We start from the raw sequence: 13,198 nt of genomic DNA, 5'->3' as shown, positions 1-13,198 counted from the left end.
ATACTTCCTTACCATCATCGATAAGTACTTCCCCTTCGCCGTCCCCTGCCCGACACGATCTCAGTCACCGTAATAAAGGCACTGCACAGCATCTTCACACTTTTCGGTTTCCTGCCTACGTCCACAGCGACCGGGGTACATCGTTCATGAGCGATGAGCTACGTCAGTACCTGCTCAGCAAAGGCATGGCCTCGAGCAGGACTATGAGCTATAACCCTCAGGGAAACGGGCAGGTGGAGAACGCGACTGTATGGAAGGCTGTTCCTCTGGCCCTTAGGTCTAGCAGTCTCCCGATCCCCCGCGGACAGGAGGTCCTCCCTGACACCCTTCGCTCCATCAGATCGCTCCTCTGCACAGCCATGAACGAGATTCCTCATGATCGTTGTTTATCTTCCCCAGGAAGTCCATCTCCGGGGTCTCGCTTCCATCTTGGCTGAAAACTCCGGGACCAGTCCTCCGAAGGCACATGAGGAGCCATAAGACCGACCCCCTAGTCGAGAGGATCCAGCTGCTTCCCGCTAACCCCCAGTACGCTGGCTGGGGTTGGCTGAGCTAGTGCAGCTTAAATGCTGTTCAACCTCGTTAGCGGGGGGCTGGCGAGCGCAGTGCCGGCGAATCAGCTGCCGAGCTTTCATTTGCGGCAAGAAGTCCGTGAGGCCTTGTTAAGTGGACCAATTAATGTTGAATAGCCTTGCCGGCCTCGCTGGGCAGAGCACCGGGAAGCTCACAGCAGTTCCCATTCGCTACAACACCTGCAAATCTTTCCGGAGAATCGCGCCCATACCTTTCACATACAACAGGCTTTCGTGACTTTCCAGAAGTTCATCAGTTCCACGACAGCTTTCGAATAAGTACACTACAGTCAGAATAAACTAGCTAGCTGAAGGTGTCTCTTGAGATGTTTAACTCCTCAGGAAGGTTTATGACCTCCCTTGCCACATGGTAATAAGGTCTTGGCACCCTTGATTGGTTGACATTTCTTTCATTTAGCTTGATTGGCCTGGGCCTTTGTGAATAATATCTTGATAGAACAGGGGTGGGCAAACTTTCCGTGCAAGGGCCACATTCAGAAATTCACAATTTTAAAGGGCCGCATAGTATTTAAGTAAAATAATTACTTCACCGGTTATGATTCTGGGGCCTCATAGAACATAGAACAGTACAGCACAGAACAGGCCCTTCGGCCCTCGACGTTGTGCCGAGCAATGATCACCCTACTCAAGTCAACGTATCCACCCTATACCAGTAAGTAACCCAACAGCCCCCCCCATTAACCTTAAAAAAAATAATTTAAAATTTAAAAAAAAATTATTTTTTTTTAAATTTTTTTTTTTTTTTAATGACTTGGTGGGCCGCATGCGACCCGCGGGCTGTAGTTTGCCCACCCCTGTGATAGAACAATGGATATTCAGAGTTTTTCTTGTTCGATTTCCAACACAGGTTAAATAATTTGTTTCAATGTTTGGATTCTGAGGCTGGTCACTTTCCTTTTATCCAATCATAAATGTCTTTGGTCAGGTCTTTGCTACCATTTTGTGTTTCGAAACCCAAAGCTGAAAATCTTTTTAAATGTCTTTTAATATATTCAAAATAACTTTAGTACAAAATACCTTTTCACGAACATGTTTATATAACATAAAATATGTGAATTTAAAGTCAGTCCTTGTAACAAGTGGTTATTATTCCTTCAAATAGATTACCCACACAGTGGCTACATATGTCAGAGAAGCTGTTTGCCTTTAACTGCAGTAATCATTATTTTGAAAATATTTAAATCTAGCTATGTTTAATGGTGAAACCAACAAGCCTACAATAAACGTCAAGGTGATTGTTCAGCATTTGACCTGTTGATTAGGGTTAATTCTTTGACTTACGAAGAAGTTACATTACTTTCAATTAATCTGTTTCTTCTGGCATACGTTTTAATATATAACACAGTTATACTCTTACATTATGTGTTGAATGTAACTCCGTAATTCACACTATTGTATATACATGAGACCATGCATTTGTAAGCGCAGTTGCGTTGCCCGACCACTAGGGGGAGTAGCGCTGGGAATGCTTAGGAGTTTGTACAGGGCTCCACCCTTGGTTCCGCCCACGACTCCTCCCCCTGGACTGCTGTATAAATACCAATGCTCAGAGCCAGTCGTTCAGTTCATCGAGAGTTCAACGCGGAACAGGCTGACTCTGTTGTAAGTAGATTAAAACCACTGTTCATATCTTAAAGCACGTGTCTAGTGAATTGATGGTTCCATCACATTATTTGAGGATTCGAGTTCCTTTGCATAATTGGGGTGGCATGGTAGTACAGTGGTTAGCAGTGCAAGGGTTCCAGGTTTGATTCCTGCATGAGTCACTGCCTGTGCAGAGTCTGCGCGTTCTCCCTGTGTCTCCCAACTCCAGGAAGTAATGCATTAACTCACCGAGGCTTCTCACGACACATCACAACCCCCCAAACTCAACAGTCTAGAAGCACAAAGAGAGCCGCAGGTCCCCCTCCAGGTTACATCCTGACTTGGAAACACATCCTCTCATCACCACAGTGTCCAATTCCTGGGATACCTCACCACCATCCCCAACCTAACAGCACTGTGGGTGCTGCATTGATCTGAGTGGACTGATCACCACCACCATCGAGTCGAGAGCAAGCAGAGATAATAAATGACGGTGACGTCCACATCCTATGAATGAATGAGAAAAAGATGTTCTCCATGTGAAATCCATAAGGGCGACAGTACAAGGTACAGTGACTGAGGGGAGCACAGTGAATAGGCCCAGTATAACAAAAGGAATAAAACTGGAGATGTTAAGATTCAAACGAGGTAAAAAAACCAACATAAGTGTACTTTACCTGAATGCTCGTAGTATTCGGAATAAAGTAAATGAGTTGGTGGCACAAATCATCGTGAAGGACTATGATTTAGTGGCCATTACTGAAACATGGTTAAAGGATGGTCACGACTGGGAGTTAAATATCCGAGGGTATCAAACTATTCGGAAGGACAGAGTGGATGGTAAGGGAGGTGGTGTTGCTCTGTTATTTAAGGATGACATCCGGGCAATAGTAAGGGATGACATCGGTGCTATGGAGGATAAGGTTGAATCCATTTGGGTGGAAATCAGGAATAGTAAGGCGAAAAAGTCACTGATAGGAGTAGTCTATCGGCCACCAAATAGTAATGAGATGGGGGGCAGGCACAATAAACAAGAACTGATGCATGTAGAAATGGTACAGCAGTATCATGGGGGATTTTAATCTACATGTCGATTGGTTTAACCAGGTCGGTCAAGGCAACCGTGAGGGGGGTTTATGAATGTATCCGCGATAGTTTCCTAGAACAGTATGTAATGGAACCTACAAGGGAACAAGCGGTCCTAGATCTTGTCCTGTGTAATGAGACAGGATTGATTCATGATCTCATAGTTAGGGATCCTCTCGAAGGAGCGATCACAATATGGTGGAATTTAAATACAGATGGAGGTGAGAAAGTAAAATCAAATACTAGTGTTTTGTGTTTAAACAAAGGAGATTACAAGGGGATGAGAGAAGAACTAGCTAAGGTAGACTGGGAGCTAAGACTTTATGGTGGAAAGTTGAGGAACAGTGGAGAACCTTCCAAGCGATTTTCACAGTGCTCAGCAAAGGTTTATACCAACAAAAAGGAAGGACGGAAGAAAGAGGGAAATCGACCGTGGATATCTAAGGAAATAAGGGAGAGTATCAAATTGAAGGAAAAAGCATATAAAGTGGCAAAGATTGCTGGGATATTAGAGGACTGGGAAATCTTTAGGGGGCAACAGAAAGCTACTAAAAAAGTTATAAAGAAGAGTAAGATAGAGTATGAGAGTAAACTTGCTCAGAATATAAAACAGACAGTAAAAGTTTTTACAAATATATAGACAAAAAAGAGTGGCTAAGGTAAATATTGGTCCTTTAGAGGATGAGAAGGGAGTTTTAATAATGGGAAATGAGGAAATGGCTGAGGAACTGAACAGGTTTTTTGGGTCGGTCTTCACAGTGGAAGACACAAATAACATGCCAGTGACTGATAGAAATGAGGCTATGACAGGTGAGGACCTTGAGACGAGTTATCACTAAGGAGGGAGTGATGGGCAAGCTAATGGGGCTAAAGGTAGACAAGTCTCCTGGCCCTGATGGAATGCATCCCAGTGTGCTAAAAGAGATGGCTAGGGAAATTGCAGATGCACTAGTGATAATTTACCGAAATTCACTAGACTCTGGGGTGGTCCCAGTGGATTGGAAATTAGCAAACGTGACGCCACTGTTTAAAAAAGGAGGTAGGCAGAAAGCAGGAAATTATAGGCCAGTGAGTTTAACTTCGGTAATAGGGAAGATGCTGGAATCTATCATCAAGGAAGAAATTGCGAGGCATCTGGATAGAAATTGTCCCATTGGGCAGACGCAGCATGGGTTCGTAAAAGGCAGGTCGTGCCTAACTAATTTAGTGGAATTTTTGAGGACATTACCAGTGCAGTAGATAACGGGGAGCCGATGGATGTGGTATATCTGGATTTCCAGAAAGCCTTTGACAAGGTGCCACACAAAGGTTGCTGCATAAGATAAAGATGCATGGCATTAAGGGTAAAGTAGTAGCATGGATAGAGGATTGGTTAATTAATAGAAAGCAAAGAGTTGGGATAAATGGGTGTTTCTCTGGTTGGCAATCAGTAGCTAGTGGTGTCCCTCAGGGATCCGTGTTGGGCCCACAATTGTTCACAATTTACATTGATGATTTGGAGTTGGGGACCAAGGGCAATGTGTCCAAGTTTGCAGATGACATGAGAGAGTGGTAAAGCGAAAAGTGCAGAGGATACTGGAAGTCTGCAGAGGGATTTGGATAGGTTAAGTGAATGGGCTCGGGTCTGGCAGATGGAATACAATGTTGACAAATGTGAGGTTATCCATTTTGGTAGGAATAACAGCAAACGGGATTATTATTTAAACGATAAAATATTAAAGCATGCCGCTGTTCAGAGAGACTTGGGTGTGCTAGTGCATGAGTCACAGAAGGTTGGTTTACAAGTGCAACAGGTGATTAAAAAGGCAAATGGAATTTTGTCCTTCATTGCTAGAGGGATGGAGTTTAAGACTAGGAGGTTATGTTGCAATTGTATAAGGTGTTAGTGCGGCCACACCTGGAGTATTGTGTTCAGTTTTGGTCTCCTTACTTGAGAAAGGACGTACTGGCGCTGGAGGGTGTGCAGAGGAGATTCACTAGGTTAATCCCAGAGCTGAAGGGGTTGGATTATGAGGAGAGGTTGAGTAGACTGGGACTGTACTCGTTGGAATTTAGAAGGATGAGGGGGGATTTATAGAAACATTTAAAATTATGAAGGGAATAGATAGGATAGATGCGGGCAGGTTGTTTCCACTGGCGGGTGACAGCAGAACTAGGGGGCATAGCCTCAAAATAAGGGGAAGTAGATTTAGAACTGAGTTTAGGAGGAACTTCTTCACCCAAAGGGTTGTGAATCTATGGAATTCCTTGCCCAGTGAAGCAGTTGAGGCTCCTTCATTACATGTTTTAAGGTAAAGATAGATAGTTTTTGAAGAATAAAGGGATTAAGGGTTATGGTGTTCGGGCCGGAAAGTGGAGCTGAGTCCACAAAAGATCAGCCATGATCTCATTGAATGGCGGAGCAGGCTCGAGGGGCCAGATGGCCTACTCCTGCTCCTAGTTCTTATGTATGTTCTTATGAAAGGGGAATTTGAAATGAAGTGATATATTTGTTTCATTTAGCGGCCTCTTTTGATTTGAAAAATATTTTTATTGGGATTTAACATTCAGTAGCAAGATTTATACACAAGAAACAGAGCCTTTGGAAAAACACACGAATTAAGAAACTAAGCAACAAGCACTTCATAACCCCTATACAATTAGTTGCCACTTTCCTCTGACCAAGATTCCTATGCTCACATTTTCTGATTTAATTTGTATTTACAACCCATGTTATAACTCTTTATTCACATTTACATTTGTAAATTCCGCGGGGGGGGGGGGGGGGGAAGGAGAAGAGAGTCCTGCCCCATACCCTCATGAGTTCTCGAAGGAGGTTTGGATGGTCTGCCTCCCGATTTCCCATGTGTGGGAGGGGTCTGAGACCCCTCCGCCTACCGGCATTTCGAGGCTTCTGCCTGTAATTGCAAAAGTGCTTACTTCACATCACTGTGATATAAACTCAGGATTTAGAGATGTTGGCCCTTCATTTGCTAACTGATTGAACAAATGCTGATGCCTGTTGCTTTTGTTATGCATGTTTTAAGATGCTTGATGTGGAGATGAAAAATATTCATCTTCTGATGGCTCCTGCCATTATTGAATGCCTGAAGAGTGGTTCGAGGTCAGAAACATAACAGGAGCAGATCATTGACCCCTTATGTCTGTACAATCATTGAAATCAGATCAGAGCTGATCTGTAACTTAACTCAATTTACCTGCTTTTCCCCGTATCCTTTAATACCATTGGCTAACAAAAATCTTATCAATCCCGGTTTTAAAACTAAGTATTCATCTTGCACTGGTGGACCCCCCCCCCCCAGTCCTTAGCTTCCCAACTAGCAAAAATATTTTCTCTATCTGTTCCCCTTAATATCTTGAACATTTTGATCAAATCAGCCCCGAACATGCTATTATTCCTTGTGATTTAACTCCTGGAATCTGACTATTTTGGTAAATCTCTGCTGCACTCCCTCCAAGGCCATATATCCTTCATAATATATAGACAAAAAAAAAACTGCAGATACTGGAGATGTGAAATAGAAACCGCAGGTTCTAGGTAAGCTCATCAGGTGTGGCAACATCTGTGCAGAGTGTTGTGTTATGCTGTTTCGGATAACACAGGCTGCTACTTGATGTAGTCTTAACTAAAGGATGCTCCAGACTCTGAAATGAGTTCAACGTGTTTCTTGAACTATTAACACAGTTCTCAAATGAGTTCGACTCTCTGCTAATCTAACTGTAGTAACTCGGTCTAACTGTACCAGCTTGCTCTAAGCCACATGCTGGGGTGTGATGTTACTGGTCAACCCTGTCTAACTCTCTAGATATCTGTCTTTGGAAAGAGGCCGGATGTGAGTGCCTCATCCCTTTTATAGTGTTTATGTCATGCCCCCTCTGAGTGTCCTGACCGCCCATTGGTTGTGTCCTATTCTGAGTGTTCATTGGTTGCATGTTTGCATATCATGACATCTCCCCCTTTTTTTTAGATGTAGAAACATGTGAATGTGTCTGTCTCATGTGACTGACTGAGGAATGCAGAACGAACAAACAAAACAAATGCTCATAAGTCCAGTCTCTGAGGCTTGCAGGGATCCTCGTCAACCACCGGAGAGGTGGTGGAGGGGATGACGGTGTCTTGACAGGCGAGTGGGAGGCACGACTGGTGGCCTCGTGGTTCGAGATGTCTGGAGGTGGCAATTCGACATGTGGAAATGGAGGAAAAAGTGGTTGTGGGCAAGCAACCTTTTGTGTCATAGCCCTGCTTCTGGCTGTCGCGAAGCTGCTGCATCTTCTGCAGCACCGAGAGGTATCAAGGTTGGGCAGGTGTATGGCTGGAAGCGTCGTCCACAGCCTGTTCATCAGCAGTTGAGCTGGCGACATTCCAGTGGACAAGGGAGTCGCCCGGTACGCAAGTAGTGCAGGGTGTATGTCGGATGCAGAGTCCGAGGCCTTGCGGATGAGCTGCTTAACGATGTGCACCCCTTTTTCAACTTTGCCATTGGACTGGAGGTGACATGCCTGAAATTGTAGCTCTTGGCAAACGTGGACCATTCTTGACTGTGGAAGCATGGGTCATTGTCGCTCATGACGGTGTTCGGGATGCTATGCCGTGGGAATGTCTCTTTGCACACTTTGATGATGGTCCGTGATGTGAGGTCTGGCAGCTTCAGCACCTCAGGATAGTTCGAAAAGTAATCGATGATTATGATATCGTCGCGACCATTCGCGTGGAATAGGTAAATGCCAACCTTGGACCACGGATAGGTCTCTAGGTCATGTGGTTGGAGCATCTCCTTGCTCTGCGCTGGTTGCAACCTGTGACAGGTTTCGCAGTTCAGGACCATGTCCGTGATGTCCTGGTTGATTTCGGGCCAGTAGACAGCTAGCTGGGCCCTGCGTCTGCACTTTTTTATGCCAGGTGTCCCTCATGAATCTGCCGCAGCACCATGCCTTGGAGACGTAGCGGGATGACTATCCTGTCCAGCTTGAGCAGGACGCCGTTGATCAGCATCAGGTTGTGCTTGACGTTGTAGAATTGAGGGCATTGCCCTTTCTGCCACCCATTGCTGAGGTTGTGGATGACTTGCTGCAACAGGGGGGTCTTTGGCCGTCACTTCTCGGATGAGAACAATCTTCTCATCTGTTGCTGGGAGAGTGCTTGCACTCAGTTGTACCTGCAATTCAATGTGCTGGATGACCTCCAGTGGTTCACTGGGTGAGTTGATGGAGTGGGACAATGCATCGGCGATGATGAGCTTCTTGCCAGGTGTGTACACCAAATTGAAATTATACCTCCGGAATTTGAGCAGAATTCTCTGCAAACGAGGCGTCATGTCGTTCAGCTCCTTTTGGATGATGTGGACCAGAGGCCTATGATCCGTCTCAACAGTAAATGTTGGCAAGCCGTAGATATAATCCTGAAATTTGAGGATGCCGGTGAGAAGACCTAAACACTCCTTCTCAATCTGCGCATATCTGGTCTCAGTGGGTCTCATTGCCCGTGACGTGTATGCTGCTGGTTCCCAGGATGATGTGTCGTCTCTTTGAAGCAACACCGCCCAAATACCACCCTGACTCATGTCTGTGGATATCTTGTTCTCTCGGTCTGGGTCAAAGAATGCAAGGACGGGTGCAGTGGTGAGCTTGGCTTTCAGCTCCAGCCACTCTGTTCAGTGCTCCGCCTTCCACTCAAAGCGGTTGATTTTATCACCAGGTTGCGTTGGGCCATGGTGTGTGGCCAAATTCGGGATGAACTTGCCAAGGAAATTGACCATTCCCAGGAAGTGCAGTACTTCTTGTCCTCAGGAACTTTCATTGCCTCGATGGCGTTAATTGTGTCTGTGTCCGCGGCTGCAATGTGTTGCGAAATCTGATCGCAAGGAACTCAGCGTGGATGTCCCAAAACAGCATTTGGACCTGTTTAGCTTGAGGCCATGTTCATGTATGCATCTGAATACTTTCTTGAGTCACGACACATGTTCCTCTGGGGTTGTGGACCAGATTATGATGGTGCTATGTCTTTTCGTCCGACGTCATTTCGTCCAACGACACTTCGTCCACGTCTTTTGGTCCAACGTCTTTTTTCCGCACGTCTTTTGGTCCTACGTCTTTTTGTCCGATGATTTTTTTCGTCAAAGACTTTTTGTGACTTGTTACGTTTTTTTGTCGGATGATTTTTTTGTCAAAGACTTTTTGTAACTTGACTTTTTGTAACTTGCTTATTAGCACTCCACTCCACTCCCCACATTAACTTTTTGTAAATAGAAATCTTCTCTAATGCACATAGCAAGGTATAATATGCAATAAAGGATTTTTATTACCGGTCTCTTTCCTTTAACGAGTCTCGTTAAAGGATAGTTATTATCGTTCTCTTTCCTTTAACGAGCCTCGTTAAAGGATAGATATTATCGTTCTCTTTCTTAATTCGCCCATCCCGAAATGGCAAAGTTCATTGTGTCAATGAAGAGCAATTTTAAGTAATTAGTAAACTTTTAGATTTTTTAACTGTACACTTTTTCAACTTGCATTTTACTTGCATTTTATCAATTACTTGCATTTTAGCAATTAAATTCACTTGCTGTATTGTACTTGCATTTTATCAATTAAATGGTTTTATACGGAGTTAATTTGTAATTGGATAATTGGACAAAAAGACGTTGGACCAAAAGACGTGCGGACAAAAAGACGTTGGACCAAAAGAGGTGGACGAAGTGTCGTTGGACGAAGTGACGTCGGACGAAAAGACGCGACACGGATTATGATATCTCAACGTAGACTCAAACCTTTTCTATTCCCTCCATCATCTGTTCCATGATGCGATGGAAAATCTCTGATGCCGAGATGATGCCAAATGGCATTCGGTTGTAGCAGAACCTGCCAAAAGGCGTGTTGAAGGTGTAGAGCTCTCGGCTGGATTCTTCAAGTTGGATTTGCCAAAATCCTTGGGATGCGTCCAATTTTGTGAAGAAGTGTGCCTGTGCAATCTCACTCGTGATTTCTTCCGTCTTCGGGATGGGGTAATGTTCCTGCATAATGTTTTTGTTTAGATCCTTGGGTGAATGCAGATGCATAGGTCTTTTTTACGCACACCATCGAGCTGACACAGTCGGTTGGTTCAGTGACCTTGGAGATGATACCATTTTGTTGTGGACTCGTGAGCATTGCCTTCAGGTGCCCTCTCAGTGGAGCAGGGACACGTCGTGGTGCCTGGACCACTGGCTTGGCATCAGGCCTCAGTAGAATCTTGTACTCATACGGCAGCGTGACCATCCCGCTAAATACATCTGGGTACTGTGTTGGGATGTCATTGATGCTGGCCTGAAGATCTTAATGGGACGGCGTTGTGGTGTAGACCCTTTGAATGAGGTTCAGTTGCTTGCAGACCTGCGCACCTAGCAGGGATGCTTGGCTGGTTTAACAATTCGAAGCATAAGCTTGCTTGTGTCTGTTGGCTGGACACCTGCAGATAGCAGGACCCCAGTGCCTTGATTGCGTTTCCATTGTAGTCCAGGAGTTTGCAGGCAGCTGGAAGGATAGTGGGGGGCTTCTTGATTCTCTTGAAGTCCACCTGCGAAATCAGCTTGGCGGAGGCAGCTGTGTCCAGTTTGAACTGGATGGGGCAGTGGTTGACGTTCATCACTGCATGCCATTCGTCCTCGGAATCCACAGCCAGGATTGATTGAACCGGTGTGGCGTATTCACACTTCATAATAATGCCCATTTGGTAAGTGCTGTCCAGGTGTTCATCATCTGGATCGGTTGCACTGCCTGGATCAGAGTCATGCATTCGGTGTTGCACACTGCTGATGCGCCGCTGTCGGAATTGGGAGTGCTGGCTCCCAACTGGTGGTGCAGATCTGCACAGGGCTGCATAGTGGTTTGGTTTCTCAGTGTAAACAGCGTTTGCCTCTTACAGGCAGGGCCGGCTCAAGGCACCGGCAACTCGGGCAGTCGCCCGGGGCGCCATGTGCCAGAGACTCGGGTCCCGCGCATGCGCAGTTGGGCCGGTGCCAACCAGCGCATGCGCGGTGGCGGCCCTCCCCCAGGGCGGCCCCCCCCGGCTCGGTCCGCCCCCGGCTCGGTCCCCCCCGCCCGGTCCCCCCCCGCCCCCCCCCCCCCCCCCCCCCCCCCCTCGGTCCCCCCCGCCCGCCCTCGGGTCCGCCCTCCCCGCCCCCCCCGGGTCCGCCCCCCCCTCGGGTCCGCCCCCCCCTTGGGTCCCCCCCCGGGTCCGCCCCCCGCCCCCACCTCGAGTCCGCCCCCCGCCCCCCTCGGGTCCGCCCCCCCTCGGGTCCGCCCCCCCTCGGGTCCGCCCCCCCTCGGGTCCGCCCTCCACGGCCCCCCCCCACCCCCCCTCGGCCCCGCCCCCCCGCCTCCCCTTCGGCCCCGCCCCCCCAAGGGCGCCGAAGTTCAGCTTGCCCGGGGCGCCAGCAACCCTAGGGCCGGCGCTGCTTGCAGGGCAGTTTTTTAAAGAATGGGCGGTGCCGCAGTTCGCACACGTCATGACATCAATGTCATGACGCTAAGTGCGTCGTTGCGCATGCACGATGCGGTTCTCGGACATCTGCACCTGCGCAATGTGGTCTTCGGCCGCTTCGTGTTCCCAATTGCATTGCGCATGCGTCGGGCCCCAGAAAGAGCGCATGAAATGGCCGCTTTCATCAATGTGGAGGCGTGCATCCGGGAGATGGACTGAACACTCCCACCTTGTGGGACGCTTGTTTTTCACTTCCTGCCATTTTGTTCTGTGAATAGCTATTTTAGAGTGCTCATGCACAGTACTCGTTCCAATTGCAACTGGCAGGGCCATGTGCTTGATTTTCAACAATTGCTCTCGCAGGATCAGAGTAGATTCCAAAAACGATTTGGTCTCTGATTATGGAGTCAGTGATATCACCAAAGTTGCAGGATTGCGCTAGAAGTCTAAGGTTAGTTAAGTAAGAGTTGAAGGATTGTCTTTCTTGCATCCTCTCCTTGAAGATGTAGCGCTTGAAGATTTTGTTGGTGTGCACCTCCCAGTGGCTGTCGAATTTGTCCAGGATGGTTTGGTACTTCGTTTTGACCTGCCCTTCGGAAAAGTGAAAGGGGTTGAAGATCTCTATCGCATGGTCACCCACAGTGCTGAGTAGAAGAGCTATCTTCCGAGCATCGGTCACGCCATTGAGGTCGGATGCTTCCACGTATAGTTGAAATTTCTGCTTGAATGATTGCCAGTTGGCACTAAGATTGCCTGTGGTCCTGAGCTGATGAGGAGCCTGAATCTTGTCCATTGTGCCTGTATTCAGTAGCTGGTTGTCACGGATCTTGCTGAGTTCAACTAAATAGATTGAACAGTCACTCCTGGTATCAAGTTGTGTTCTGCTGCTTCGGATAACACAGGCTGCTACTTGATGCAGTCTTAACTAAAGGATGCTCCAGACTCTGAAATTAGTTCAACGTGTTTATTGAACTATTAACACAGTTTTCAAATGAGTTCGACTCTCTGCTAATCTAACTGTAGTAACTCAGTCTAACTGTACCAGCTTGCTCTAAGCCATGTGCTGGGGTGTGATGCTGCTGATCAACCCTGTCTAACTCTTTAGATGTCTGTCTGTGGAAAGAGGCCGGGCATGAGTGCCTCATCCCTTTTATAGTGTTTATGTCATGCCCCCTTGTGGTGATGCCACCTCTTGCGTGTCCTAACTGCCCATTGATTGTGTCCTATTCTGAGTGTACATTGGTTGCATGTTTGCGTAACATGACACAGAGAGAAACTGTTAATGCTTCACGTTCAATATGACTGTTCCTCGGAACTTGACAAGGTGTAGTGCACAGTTGCATACGGTACTCCAGGTGTGGTCTAGCCAGGGCTTTGCATAGCTGAGGCGTGACTTCTACTCCCTTGTACTCGAGTCCTCTAGTTATAAATTCTTTCTGATTATTTTCTGTATCTATTCATGACAGTTTAATTATCCATG

At 46.8% G+C, this 13,198-nt stretch overlaps 1 protein-coding gene across 1 annotated transcript in view; it reads left to right on the top strand.

Annotated features, from left to right (window-relative positions):
- The window catches only part of gareml (GRB2 associated, regulator of MAPK1-like), a 273,854-nt gene that overhangs the window by 180,986 nt on the left and 79,670 nt on the right, over positions 1–13,198 (top strand). The gene's annotated exons all lie outside the window — the stretch shown is intronic.

The sequence above is a fragment of the Scyliorhinus canicula genome, chromosome 6 (assembly GCF_902713615.1).
Source record: "Scyliorhinus canicula chromosome 6, sScyCan1.1, whole genome shotgun sequence".
Taxonomy (NCBI): Eukaryota; Metazoa; Chordata; class Chondrichthyes; order Carcharhiniformes; family Scyliorhinidae; genus Scyliorhinus; species Scyliorhinus canicula.
This window is presented reverse-complemented; position numbering and strand designations above follow the sequence as displayed.